Source organism: Rattus norvegicus, chromosome 4, assembly GCF_021556685.1.
Source record: "Rattus norvegicus strain SHRSP/BbbUtx chromosome 4, alternate assembly SHRSP_T2T, whole genome shotgun sequence".
In the NCBI taxonomy this organism is placed as follows: domain Eukaryota; kingdom Metazoa; phylum Chordata; class Mammalia; order Rodentia; family Muridae; genus Rattus; species Rattus norvegicus.
The window spans coordinates 154,603,174-154,614,141 of record NC_141537.1 but is presented as its reverse complement, the minus strand read 5'-3'; the positions used below and the strand labels follow the sequence as shown (position 1 = coordinate 154,614,141).

Below are 10,968 nucleotides of genomic sequence, written 5' to 3'. Positions count from 1 at the left end.
CTAGGCCACTGAGCTACATCTCCAGCTTTGGGTCAGATTTGAATCCCCAAATGCCTGCATTTGTTTTCTGATATGAAAGGTACAATTGTCTTCCTCAGCATTAGTATCAAAGCCCTCCTCCCCTCCCCCTCTCTCCCCCTCTCCCTCTCTCTGCCATGATTTTACTCTGTATAGCCAATACTGGCTGGGAACTTGCTGTGTACATCAGGCTGACTTGCAACATGCAAGATCCTTTTGCTTCAACCTCTCTAGTGCTTTTCCTCGTTGAATAGCTTTCCATGTTAGCTTCCCTCCAACCCCCCAATATCAGATTCAGCTTCTTGGCTATGAGGCCTGCTGTGATCCAGAGACACAGGACAATAAGCTGCGGGTACAGCTTCTAAGGTCCAAACGGAAGCTTCTGAGTGCACTTTGAAGTTTTGACCTAAAGAGTGTGAAAGATAGATTCCTCTTACAACTGAAAACGAAGAAACCATTTTTTCCCCCTCTGCACACCAGCTCCTATAGTTCCTTGTTCTGGTTCCCATTAAAGGCAGGTTTCAATAGGAAAGCTCAGTCGCAGCAAATCACTCCCTCTGGGTAAACAGACACAACGCTTAAGTCGTCTGTAATCGACCATTATATTAAGACCATTGAAAATAATTTTGAGTATCTTCTAGAAGTAGTAGGGCATAAATCATCACACGTTAATACAGTAATAAAAACAAGCCCTACTGTTTGAGGAAGAGTTGACTAACGCTTTCGGAATTCCGAAACCTTCACATGATGACGCCTAGCATTATGCAGGCCGCTGACACAAACACACACTCCATCCAGAGTCATTAAACCGTGGCGGCCCACTCCCTTCTCGGATCTCTTCAGAAAACGTCGAGGACGCTGGGTGAGCGTGGCTGAGGCACTCTGCCCGCACTGTTTACATTGTGGACCCGGCCGAACTACAACTACCAAGATGCATCATGGTTCCAAAGCCTCCGTAAGGGAGGCTTCCGGTTTAGGCTAGCGCGGCTGCGCACGGGGTGTGGTCTTACTGGCTCGACCCGCCTCGTGCGATGCGCGTCACGGCTACGCGCGGGCGCGGAGGCGGGGAGACGCGGCGGCGGCGGTCGCGGCGGCGCGAGCACAGTCCGGACGCGGTACCGCGGTGGCGGCGGCGGCGGCTCTAGCGAGCGGCCCCCTCCCTCCGCGTCCCCCTTTCCCCTCCCCGAGGCGCTGCTTCCCGAGGCGCCCGAGCCGCGCGGTGAGGCGGCGGCCAACTCGGGTGAGGGGTTGTGGCTCGAGCGCGGCTTCCCGGGCTCAGCAGATTGCCTGGGTCGGAAGGAGGTGAGGGCTGAGGGACAGGTGTCCCCGGCGCGGGCCGGGAGCGCGCGCCTGGCCGGCTCCGAGCTTGGCCGGAACTCTGACCTGCGGCCGCGCGCCTGGTGCGGGGCCGGAGCGGCGGACTGGGAGGGGGGGTGGGGCCGCGCTCCGTGCAGCTGCGGTCGGGGGTGCCCGCTGCCCTGTCCCCGCCGCGGGGCGGAGAGTCCGAAGCCCTTCGCTCCGACTGTTCGATTTCGGGGCCGGTACCCCGGTGATGGCCCAAGACTGGAATCCTCCTGCACGGCTCTAGTTGGTGTCTTCTGCCACTTCTAGGGATTTCTCTGGCAGGCTTGCTTGGGATGGGTTGTGCTCAGCGCGACTTTTCCAGCCACTGGGATGGGAAGGTTGCCCTCACCTTTCCTTAGGTGGCGCTTCAGGCAGTCACTGCGGGATAGTTCTTGGGCCCAGTTCTGAGCCCCTTTGGCTTTTTATCTGCCAGTGGTTAGCTTGTTAGGCAATTGCTGTAACGGCTATAAAAATAAGTTTTGAGGGGTCTAAGGGAACGTTGGACCAGACAGCTGATGCGTCTCTTCTTTTGGCTTTTTTTTTTCCTTTTTGGACCTTTATTTAAACGTTTGCTTCTGGAGTTTGAAAACTTCACGAGAGCGTTGAACAATGAATTTTTGATAGATTATGTGACCAAGTGGGATTTGGTAGGTACAGTGAGTGCTTCATTGATGGTTTTAGTATTTTAGTGGGATGATCTTTATTTGCATTTAATTTTTATTTACTTCGGATGTATCATTTAAAAAAACTTAAAAAAATTAAAATTATCCAGTTTATTATGGTGTGTGTGTGTGATTCATGTGTTCATGGCACATACACACACGAGTGTAGGTTAGATGACAATTTGATAAGAGTTGGTCATCGTCTACTTTTATGTGGTTCCGGGAATTGAACTCAGATGACCAGGCCTTAAAAATTTACATGGCAAGCGTACTCTCTGAGCCATCTAACTTGACTGCTTTTAATTCTTGTGTGATATGTTCACTGTATTTTCCTAAAGCAGAATACCTACCCTACTCCCCAAGGAACAAGTTAAAAATACTGCAATCTTTTATGATATTTAAAATTATTTGTTCATAAAACACTTCCCAACTAAATGTGTTTTTGTTTGTTTGTTTGTTTGTTTGTTTATGGGTGTTGGGGTAGAGGGTCTCAGTTTGTAGCCCAAACATTTATTTGCCTCAAACTTAACAAGAGTCCTGTTTCAGCCTTCTGTGTGCTGGTCTACCATCTACCCCATTGGGGAGACAGGCTAGATCTAATTTTTAAATCCTACGAGTCCAGAATCCTGGTATTATGGACAAATGCTCCACTCAAAGCCCGCCCTCCCCCAATCATGCTCTCACTATGTAGCCTGGCTGTCTTGGAACTCACTATGTAGACTGGGCTGGCTTTGAACTGCAATATCCACCAGCCTCTGCCTCCCAAGTGCTAGGATTAGAGGTGCGCACCACCGACACAACTCAAAAGCCTTAATTTTTAAAGGGGGGAATTATGTTTGTCAGTTCTAAAGTTTCAAGTGTCTTCTTACCACAGGCCACTCTAAGATCTTGTCACACATCCTGCTTGTAGAATAGAATTCTTTATTCTTTGAAATTTGTCACAGGCTGGTTGTGAATGAACTGTAAACTAAAATTCTTTTAGCAGCAGGGACTTCCACTGTAGGCTTCAGCAGATTGGTGGTAAATTATGAAATTTTTTTGAGAAATTTAAATTAAATATGAAAGATACCTTCCCAGTCTGTCTGTAACTGGCTACCCACCAGTTTATGTTTCAGGCTTTGGGCTACTTAGTAGATTTTATCTTCTGTGGATGAGAGTAAGATTTCCAGAGCTTAAAGAGTATGTTTTTCCATTCTTGTGTTTATTGTCTAAACTTAAAAACATGAAATTTTTTCCCATGAGTATTATGTAGTGTACTCAGTATGTCATGTTTTGTTTAAAATTAAAACAAAAACTTTTATTTCCTTTATTCAGAGGTTGACAAACTTTACAGTCTACAGGGCAAGCCCTGCCTGCTGCCTGTTGTAAATGAAGTTTAACAGGGATATCGACACATGCAGTAGTTCAGTTTATTATCCGTGCTCTGCTCTTGGCTACAAAGTTGAGTTGTTTCACAGTTGTCTTAGAGACTCATAGACAGTAAAGCCCAAACATTTTTCTTATCTAGCTCTCAAACGAGAAAGAAAAAAGTGTGTGGTGGGCATCTGGTGTTGGCTATGGGTGTACATTCCTGTAACCCCAGTACTTGGGAGGCCAAGGCAGGCCTGGGAATTTAAGGCCAGCATATCTTGAGACCCTGTCTCAGAAGTGTGGTGAGTGGGAAGTATAGTTAGTGTACAAAATTAAAATGAGTCAGGAAATATAAAAGAAAGTAAAAATTATTTGGAATTATATCACTTAAGAGGTTATTTTGGTGGCTATCCTTGTAGCCTCTCTTGGTGATAATTTTTATGTAAGTGACTTATATTAAATGTTGATTTGTATGCTACTTAAAAGATGTGCGTGCGGGGTTGGGGATTTAGCTCAGTGGTAGAGCGCTTGCTAGAGGCCCTGGGTTCGGTCCCCAGCTCCGAAAAAAAAAATTAAAAAAAAAAAAAAGATGTGCGTGTGTCTGTCTGTCTGTCTGTCTTTGAGTGTTTGTACATGTATGAGTGCAGGTGTCCATGGAGTCCAGAAGAGGGCATTAGATCCCTGAGGTTAGGTGTGGGTTCTAGGAGCTGAACTTGGGTCTTCGAGCCATCTTTCTAGCCCTATTCTGCTGGTTTTCAATCTCTGGGTCTTAGGGACTGAACTCACATGGTCAGAGCCTTTACTCTTTGAGCCATCTCACTAGCCCAGGTTTTCTCTTCTATTTTTTTTTGTTCTTTTTTTCGGAGCTGGGGACCGAACCCAGGGCCTTGCACTTCCTAGGCAAGCGCTCTACCACTGAGCTAAATCCCCAATCCCAGGTTTTTCCTTTCTAATGAAGGCTATAGTTACTGCTAGAAGTGACTTGCTGAGTTGAATTCCTTTGATTAAGCATGAGGCCTGTATTTGGGTTCCCAGAACCCATGAACAATCCTGGCTACAAGTGGGCCACAACTCTAGTATTGAGGGTAATATTATTGGGCTGCTGGCAGCTAGGCTGACTGAGGCTTGTAAGACTGTCTCAGGAATCAGATGAACAGTGATAGATCAGGATACCCAACATCCTACACACACACACACACACACTCTCACACACACACACACACACACACACACACACACACACACACACACACAATGGTATTCTTTGTTTCTAATTTAGTCTGTTTCCCTTTGGGCTTTCTTGGATGTTCTGCTTTGTTTTGTTTTATTTATTTATTTATTTATTTATTTATTTATTTATTTATTTGGTTCTTTTTTTCGGAGCTGGGGACCGAACCCAGGGCCTTGCGCTTCCTAGGTAAGCGCTCTACCACTGAGCTAAATCCCCAGCCCCTGTTTTATTTATTTATTTATTTATTTATTTATTTATTTATTTATTTATTTATTTATTTATTTTTTCATGCTGCCTGGTAGATTTTCTGAAAGTTATTACAGCTTTGGCTCTTTGACTTTGGGCATGTTTGGCTTCTTGGAGATTTTGTGCTGCACCTTCCTGAAGCAGTAGCCCTTGGAAACCCACTTGAAACCCCCTCACCCTTGATGCTGGCACTCAGGTGGCTTCCATATCCTCAGCGTCTCATTGTTTTTCTCAGCCTTTAGCTTGGAATTCAGCCTTAACACTTAGCTATCCATGTTTTTGCATCTTTTGATTTTATGTAGTCTTCTGTGGGCTGGCCTGAAACGTCTAAGGCAAACATTTGAAGATTTAGAAGTGTATCAAAATAATAGCGTACATTATCACCTTGGAGGTGTGGGGGGAGGGAGAGATGGAGGAATATGTGCACTGCAGTCACTGTCACCTTTTAAAACCTTGTTTTATGCTAGACTAAGTCTTGAGCAAGTCTTTCAGACTTGGCTGGAAGACATTGGGCTATTTACTTTAAAAAGCTTTTTTTTTTAAAGTAAGTTGTGTGTGGTGTATGCATAACTGTTTAGGGAGCATGCATCTGTGTTACACATTTGCAGATCTGAAGACAATTTTGGGGTGGATTCTCTTCTATTTTTATGTGGGTTCCAGGGAATCAGACTCAAGTCATCAGGCTTGCTTATCAAGTAAGTGCCTTTACCTGCTGAGCTAGCTCTGAGCTCACTTGGCTGGCCCTGTTATCTTTTTTTAAATGTAACATTGATTAGGACTGTTAGGACTGCCCCACCCCACCTCACACTTTTTTTTTCCTGAGACAAGAGTCTGGCCATATAGCCCAAGCTGGCCTTTGGACTCTTTAATTGTTTCCCTGGCCCTTCTATGCTTCAATCTTAGCTGTGGGGCTGTGTCCAGGTGACAGAATCCTCGTCTATAACATGGTTGGTCACAGTCATAAACAGTGACTGATTATTGGAACTACTAGGTGGTGAAATGTTTATGAAGTAAACAGAGGTATTTTTGTTACTTTGTGTTTGCAGAGGCCTTTATGTTCTAAGACATAGCCCTTTAGAAAGCTTATGAATTCCCACAGGTTCCCCAGATCTTTATCTTCCTTTTAAACTCCTCGGAGGCTGAGGCTGCGGGTGGTGCTATAGTCCCAGCTCTTGGGAGGTGGAAGCCCAGGGATCAGGAATTTAAAGTCATCCTCTGGCTCCTTAAAATGATCAGGGCCAGACTGGGATTCATGAGACCCTCTCTCAAAAGCCAAAAATGGGGTGGGGGCATGTTGCTATCAGTTCAGCTCAGTAAAGTGCTTTCCATGCAAGTCTAAGGACCAGTTTGATCTTCAGAACCCATGTGAAGTAGCTGGGGATAGTGACTGAGACAGGTGGATCACTGGGGCTTACTGGTCAGTCATGCTAGCATAGTTGTCAAGTACAGGGATAAATCCTGTTTCCAAAACTATGGAAAGCTTCTAAAGAGTGACACCTGAGGTTGTCCTCTGGCATATAACACACACCACCGCCACCACCCCTACCCCACACACATGCATGCATGCACTCACCCACGTATACACATACAATACATGCAAGTGAGTACTCATGGTCTTGGTTCAAGGAGATGGTAGGAGAAAACCCACTTACACAAGTTGGTCTATGATTTCCTTGCATACACCATGGCACAAATAACACATACACACTCTCAAAATGACACCCTGACCCCCTACCCCCAAAAAAGAATCTTTCCGTAGATGTTTTTAGTTGCTTTAGTGGGTTTTGGACAAAGCTTTGGGGATCATAAATCATGTGCATAGCTGAAAAATTAAAACAACTTTTTCTTTGCTTTGAGGATATGTTAATCTTTTCAGCTTTGTATTTTGTACCTCTCTTCCCATGGCATATTGTGCTAAGGTCTGTTACTCCTTTAGCCTTAGCTTTGGAGGTTGGGTCCTATTTCTGTTTCCTCTTATCCTAGGAAGAAGTCAAAGCAGTGAATTCTGTGTATTGTTTCCTACCTGTGATCTGAGCACTCTGGAGGGTAAGGCCCATGCACTGAGAGCTCTTAGGCCAGCTTGGCCTATTGCAGACTATCTCATTTAAAGAAAAAGGAGAGGTCAGGGCAGCAACAAATGCCTTAGTGACTTTAGAGAAACATGTACTTTTGGCAGCTCTGACATCACATCCGGAGATCTCAGCTGCAGTCACATTAACGTCTTGACGGGACATACATGAAATTGCATTTTTATCCACTTTGTTCTTATGTTTTACACTTGCATTCTTCAAATCAGTCATGATAAGAGTATATACAATTTTAGAAATTCATTAAAGCATCTAGCAAATTTTATCATTGGTGAGATTCTTCAGTGAGTCATAGCTTTTAAAACAATGCTACAAGGTCCATATTGAAAGCGTAAATGTAGGAAAGCAGAGGGTCAGCTTTTGAGGAAAGTTACCCAGATGTTCTGAGGCAGATGTTCTGTCGCGTGGAATTGTGCTTCTGGATGTGAAATAGCACTTGGGAGCTCAGCAGGTTGACTTAAAGCAGCACATTAAAAATAATTTTGGTTTTTTTCTATAATATGTTAATTGTCATATACCCTGTTTTATTTGCTTGTTTTGGTGGTAGTGGGAATTGAACCCAGGATTCTTCTACTAGGCTACATCTCTAGCAGTTGCTGTTCTTACTGTGTTTTATTGTTGTTTTGACAGAGTCTTATTCTGTAGCCTAGGCCTGGCCATCAACTTGTGATTCTCCCACTTCCATTAGGAGTAATTACCTGCCTAAACATTCATCACTTGTCACAGCTCCACAGGTTCATGGAGAGTTAGAAAACATAACTAAGTCATTAGTGAAGTTTTGTATGGATAAACCCAGTCAATATTTTATCTTCTGTCCTAGCACCGATAATAAATCATTAGTTCCCTTTTTATGACCTTTGGTTAATGGTTTTATAACCCCTTGGAATGTGCTCTGAGAAGTAGAATGTCTGGTTACTATCTAAGAGGCAATTAACTGGTGATACATGGGAGACTGACAGAGTTCTCATTGCAGTTGTGAGTATCAGAAAGGACCTAATAGCAGTTCCACTATAAAAAGAGCTTAATAAATACTGATACAATCTTAGGAATTCTTATAGAATCATCATTAAGAATTAAGAAGTCTTCTATTTGTCTATATAGCATCACTGCAAGACAATACATCATTATTCTGCAGAGATCTGCTCAAAAGGGTGGGCTAATACCTAGTGGTGGTTATGTATGTTTAATAACAGGGAAAGCATATTAATAGGAATCTTTCCTAAAATGATTTTTTCTCCTGGGCCTTGCCAACGAGAGCTTTTTCATAGATTTTTAATCCAAGACAAAGTCATCTCAGGAAGATCACCTGCTAGTTATTAGCTTGTCCTGTGATGGCTCCTGACAGTGGAGAACTTGGCCTAGTGTGTTTATGGCCCTAGGTTCAATTACCAGCACCAACAAAAACAGTTAGAATGATTCCACTTTTTTTTTTCCTTTTTTTTTTTCGGAGCTGGGGACCGAACCCAGGGCCTTGCGCTTGCTAGGCAAGCACTCTACCACTGAGCTAAATCCCCAACCCCATGATTCCACTTTTTCCCTGTAATATCATATCAGTATCAGATGAAGGCATTTGCTACCTAACCTGGTGACCTGAATTTGAGCCCCAAGAGTAGCATGGTTGGAAGGAGAGAACCAACTCCTACAAGTTGTCCACATAGACTCTTACAAATAAAAACATTAATAAAGTTGAAAAACACCAAACCCCCAAACTGCATTGAAAGTTCTCATCGAGACTTCCTGATCTGTATTTAAGCCCTTCGGCAGGTTGTTGTTATTGGTGTGTGTGTTCCTGGATGAGTACAGGGCCTCATATATCCTAGACAAGCTCTCTGCAGGTGTTTTTCCTCCTGAGGCAGGGACTTGCTGTGTATTTCTGGTTGGCTTTTAACTTGGTATGTATCTAGGTTGACTTTAAACCTAAATTCTACTACAAGAGTGCTGAGATTATAGACATGTTAACCCTGCAAGTGTTAACAGATTGTGTATTGTGAATTGTCAGGGGTTATGGGGTCAAATTTAGGTTTAGGTTTAAAATAGAAAACAAATACTCGGTTGGACTGTGGGCAAGTAGACGAAGTGTGTGAAACTGAAGCTTTTGTGTATATGTATGCTACATTTAATCCAGGCAGAGGCAGATGGAGATCTGAGTGAGGCCAGCCTGGTCTGTAGAGTTGAGTTCTAGGACAGCCAGGGCTACACAGAGACTCTGGCTCGAAAAACAAACAAGAAAAGAGAAAATACTTAGCAGTGTGCTATTCAGTTTAAAAGCTGGGTATGTAAGTTGTTAGGGCTGCCAATGAAATAACCACAGACTGGATGGCTCAAGCAACACATTTGTTTATGAGTTCTCGAGTCCAGAAATTCCAGGTTTAAAATGTCAGTGGACAGGCTATGCGTCTCTTGTCTTAATGGGGGTCTTTATCCTGGGCATGCATCCCTGGTGTCTTTTTCTTAACAAAGACAGATTGAATTAGAGCCAGGCACCCCCATCCCCACCGCCACTCCATTTTCCCTGGAGACTGATTTTAGCTGTGTAGCCCAGGCTGACTTTGAACTGCCTCCTGAATACTGGAATCCCAGGCCACATCCAGCCTAGAGTCCTACTCTTGCTACTTCATTTAGCTTTCATTTCCACTTTAAAGGCCTTTTGTTTTTGTCTAAATATAGCCACAGAGGCTAGAGAGATGGTCCAGGGAGTTAAGAGTACTTGCTACTGTTCTAGAGGTGTGAGTTTGATTGTCAGTACCTATGGGGAGGGAGAGCAGGGGGCCGTGGACTCACTGGGACTAACATGTGCATGGTAATTCACAACCACCTGTAACTCTAGTCTTGGGGATCCAGTGCCCTCTTCTGGCCTTCTTGGATACTGCACAGACAGACGTGCAGGCAAAACACCCATACTGATAAAAATAAAATCTCAAAATTTAAAAAGTATATAAGGTTGTGGTCTAAGAGTTAGGATTTAACATAGGAATTTTGAGGATATGATTTGTACCACCAAGGAATTTCTACTGGGAACTTTGCACTGTGCTGTTAATGGATGGTGAACAAGGTAGTTTGACACATAAGGAGTTGATAGTTTGGGGGAATAGGGAGATAGGAAATAACCTCAGAAAAATCAGGCACAATGGAGGTGGAGCTGGGAGGATCAGAGTCCAGAGTCCAGAGTCAGTCCAGGAGGGTCAGTGAGACGCACGGCTCAGTGAGTGAGGCGCCTGTTGCCAAGCCTCATGGCTTGGGTGTAAGCTTCTGGGATTGGCGTGGTGAAGTGAGAACCAGCTAGCTCAGTTGTCTTCTGACCACTACAGTGAGGCATGTATGTGCCTAACCCACCATATAAATAAGTAAAATTAAAAATAACACCAAATCAACAACAAAAAGAGACATTCTCAGATATGTAGTAACATGTGAGCCAACCTGGGTTGCATGAGACCTTAACTCAGAGAACCTAAATAAGTAGTCTCAGAAGAGTGGTAGGAGCCACAAAGGCATTAAACAGCATGGAGTGTTAGTGCAGTTGTTAAAAGGGGTGAGGAATGCTGCATTTAGGGTAAAGTTCTTTTGCCCAAAAGGAGACATTTTACTTGAGGTAAATGATAAGAGAGGCCTAATTAATTGCAAGCCCAGACCTGTTTCTAGATAAAGATGCTGATAAGATTGGTGTGGGAACTCATCCTGTTGGCAAATGGCTGTAACCCCAGCACTGAGAACATAGAGACAGGAGGATCAAAGGTACATAGTACCTGGGTCAGACTGGGTTATGTGAGATACTGCTTCAGGTGTATGAATGGATGGATGAATGAATGAAAGAAAGATTGTTATGGATCAAAAGAATAGTGAACAGATCATCCATCCATCCATCCATCCATCCATCCATCCATCCATCCATCCATCTGGTTTTTGAGACAGGGTTTTTCTGTGTAGCTATGACTGTCCTGGAACACGGTCTGTAGACCAGGTTGGCCTTGAACTCACAGATGCCCTCAGATCCACTTGCTTCTGCTTCCTGATGCTGGGACTAAAGGCGTGC

General features: G+C 44.0%; 1 protein-coding gene across 8 annotated transcripts in view; it reads left to right on the top strand.

Annotated features, from left to right (window-relative positions):
• Positions 1-10,968, top strand: part of Adipor2 (adiponectin receptor 2) — a 67,109-nt gene that overhangs the window by 28,244 nt on the left and 27,897 nt on the right. The window contains 1 exon segment of one of the 8 annotated variants that reach the window (NM_001037979.2): positions 1,102-1,320. The gene's annotated coding sequence lies outside the window, so the exon portion shown is untranslated. 8 annotated transcript variants of the gene reach the window in all.